The sequence below is a fragment of the Phyllostomus hastatus genome, unplaced genomic scaffold, assembly GCF_019186645.2.
Source record: "Phyllostomus hastatus isolate PE091 unplaced genomic scaffold, TTU_PhHast_1.1 phas_contig_254, whole genome shotgun sequence".
In the NCBI taxonomy this organism is placed as follows: domain Eukaryota; kingdom Metazoa; phylum Chordata; class Mammalia; order Chiroptera; family Phyllostomidae; genus Phyllostomus; species Phyllostomus hastatus.
The window spans coordinates 3,886,579-3,890,256 of NW_025333810.1; the positions used below are offsets into that span (position 1 = coordinate 3,886,579).

The 3,678-nt window shown below is 40.1% G+C and overlaps 1 pseudogene; it reads left to right on the forward strand.

The window, feature by feature from the left end:
- Positions 1-2,157: 2,157 nt before the first annotated feature.
- Positions 2,158-2,639, forward strand: LOC123818144 (annotated as a pseudogene).
- Positions 2,640-3,678: the final 1,039 nt, after the last annotated feature.

Here is a 3,678-nt window from a genome sequence, read left to right on the forward strand (position 1 = left end):
CATCATGATTGTTATCTTCAAATCGATGAAGATCCTTTTGACCCTGGGATGTGGTTTGGGCACAATCGCTTCCACCTTTGTGATTACTGTCAAACTTGGTTATTGTCTCCAATGCTTGCTATTTAAAATGACCACAGATGGCTAAATCTGAAGGGGAGCAGTTAATAAAAAGGCTGCTGAGAAAAGACCTCTATCTTTTTATATTCCCTCCAATGAAGTCAAGAACAGTTTCAGACAGTGCACAGCTATCCAGGCCTTTCAAGCTATAATACTAAGCTACCTATAAATTAAACAAACAAATAAATAATCTGTTTATTTGTTTTCAGGGAGAGTTGGCATTATAACAGTTTTCTTCTAAAACCTGAATTTTTCCAACCTCTTATCCACCATGTAGCTTGTTCTGAGAATGCACTAATTCCCAATATATTTTTTTCACAAACACTAAAATTTAACCTATCTCTTTGTATACCAAAACATTTATATAAAATTCAAGAAATTAATAACTCAGCATGATAAATAGATGACATTCTTCCTTTCCTCCCTAAAGTGACATTCTGCACATTATAGGGATACAAATATTTTTATTTTTACTTCTTCAGTTCTTAGGAAAAGGACATAGAATTTCTAAATGGTTAATGATAATTAATCATACTTAGTTTGCATTTATATCGGGCTGATTATGTGTATTAGTTATGCACCAGCATAGTGCCATGTTTAGATAGGTGTTCAATAAATATTTGGTGAATGATTGATGCAATGCTCTGTGAGTACACACTGTCTTTGTCTTGCTGTATGACTTTCAGTAGAGAATACAAAAAGAGAATTATAAAGCATAGAGCATAGAATTAGGCCTTTGAAGACAAAGATTCTAGTCATTAGTGCTATATAATGAAATGACTTAGGGCAAACTGCTTGACTCACCAGGCCTTTAGATTTCTTAATAACAGAATAAGAGTATGAATGAGAATTTAGATGGTCTCTAAGGTTACTTCTAGTGTGAGTATTTTCTAATTGCAGATTGAAAAACTGTCAGCCAAAGCAAAATATCGCTATCACCAGAAAATAAATATAGAATGAAGGGGATCCCAGAAAAAGGTCTTAGCTTCCTAAGTTTAAATGCACCTCCTGGGGTGGGGGGTTTGCTAGGAAGAACTGTCAAGAGTCTAAATGAAGACAATAGAATTTCCCATAGTCTGAAAGAGATGGCTTTTAGCAAATTACCATCCACTACATGGCCCTATGAAAAAATTTCAGCAGAGGAAGCTACACAGAGGCTCCAAGGACAGAGGAAGGGTGCTGAGGGAAGTTGAAGTTCCATTTTTTTCTTTAACAAAGTAGATAAGGGAAAAGGAAAATCTATGAGGTACTGTTTAGAAGTCCCAGAACTCGGGGAATGACTAAGTCCCTAAGAGTGCAAATAGAAGAAAACATGGGAAAATGGAATTTGTGGGAAGAGCACCCAATATAAGGCTCTTAATTTTTTAAGAAACTGGCAGCTCAAATGAGAGTTTCAACCAGACACCAAAAAGCTAGATCTGGGATCCAAATAAGAAAGAACTGTGCTCTTACAAAGACCACAAAGGAGCTGAAGCAGGTACGTCAGCCTTAGAGGAGAGGATGGAGAGAGATTGCTAACAGGACCCCTAACTACGAGGGGCAACACCTTGAAGCTCAGAGAGTAAGTAATAACCACCTGGAAAAAGGTTATCATTTTATCTGCTTCAGCCTATGATCCTGACAGTCCAGAATTTTCTCCCACTGTCCTACAGCACTTGAAACAATCATGCGACTCTGTGTGTGTGAGAATTCTGTGGGCAGGAGCACCGCAGGAGCAGAAAAGAATGTGACTCCGAAATATGATCTTAAAAGGAGAGATACTCTTTCTTCCTCCACCTCCTATCACAGCCCTTTTCCTTCCTCTGTTCCCTCAGGAACAGCAGAGAAAATTAAATCATATGTAGGCTACAGACCACTTAGGCCTGCCAAGGTATCCTTCAGCTGTGTGTCTGGGGTGGGTGTCTCACCAGCTCATAAAACTGCCCATCAGGAAAAGTATGGATCTCACCCAAACACCCACTATGCACCCATTATTTATAAGGCTATCTTTTCAGCGGATAAAAAAGATGAGCAAGGCCAGGGTTGGTGAAGGACCTCGAGATGGCTGGGCGAAAACGTGCTCTGAGAACCATTAACTGGGTAGCTTTTGGGGAGATAATACCTTGAAACCAGAAGGCCATTGCTAACTCCCTGAAATCCTATAGTTAGACCCTCACCTCAGGTTGGCTACTCTACCTGAGAATCCACCAGCTATTGACTGAGCGTACTGCAAGGCCAATATAGCAAAGGCTGGTTCAGTAGATGATTTGTAAAAGAAGTTTAATGCTCTGAAGATTCCTGTGCCAGAGGATAAATATAGTGTCCTGGTGGATGCTGAGGAAGAAGATGTGAAAGGTTGTGCTGAGATTTTGTCTCTCTCAAAGGCCAGGATTGAGCACTATGAGAAAGAGCTGGAGAAGATAAAGAACATAATTCCATTTGACCAGATGACCATTGAGGATTTGAATGAAGTCTTCCCAGAAAGCAAATTAGACAAAAAGAAGTATCTCTACTGGCCTCACAAGCTATTTGAGAAGTTATAAACTTGAATCTAGGGGAAGGTTATTATTATACACTCTGGACATAAAAAATAATTTTATTAAAAAATAGATGAATAAGACAGTATAATTACTATGAGAGGCTTCCAACCCAGTGGGGCAACTAAAACAATGAATAACTAAAACAGAGTAAACACTGTACTGTGTATGAGTTCGAAACAAAGACCTTGTGCAGAAAGGGTAAAAATCAGGTCCAGGGAGACTGGAAGGTTGGGGGTCACAAGGAAACTTATCACAGGCAAGCTTAGAAGGATTTCTCTCCGTTCTCTGCCACCACCTTCTTCAAAGCTATATCTTCTCATCTCTTGCGTGGAAAGATTCCCCCAGTTGTTTCTACTGCCTCCCATCATTTCTCTTCTCAGGGGGCCACAGTGACCTTTTTAAAGTGCTAGTCTCATCCCACTCCACTGTTTTCAAACAGTCTAATTGCACTAAGCATACAGCTTAAGGTTCTTAACTTGGCTTACAAGGGAGACTTCACCGGTCTGGCTTCTTTCTACCTCCATAACCTCAGTTGGGACCCCTTTCTCAGAGTGGTCTATCTCAGCTTTTCTTGTCTTTAGTCATTTCTTTCCATATACCTTCCAATCTGCCTTAGTGCTTTTACATTTGCCATGTCTCTGCCTAGAATGTGCTTCACTGTCTTCCTCCTTGCTTAGTTAACTCCTGTACCATCTCCTCACAAGTCCCCATATTCCTTGCCTGACATGTCCGCCACCCTTGCTCCCGGTGGGTCACTGCCTCTTGTTAACTCTTCCTGCAGCATTTTGTGCTTTTCCTTCGTAGCACTCACAATGGTTGATAAATACATGTTTAGTTGTGGAATTATTAATTGACAGCTGACACCTCCATACACCATAAGCTCCATGAGGGCAGAAACTATATCTTGTTCTTACCATTGTATCCACAGCACCTAGCTCAATGCAGGCATAGAGAAGGCACTCATTAGCTACTTCTTGAATGAATTAATAGACATTTGAGACCAATCATCTACCTCTTTACCAAAAGGAACTGAAGCTCAGAT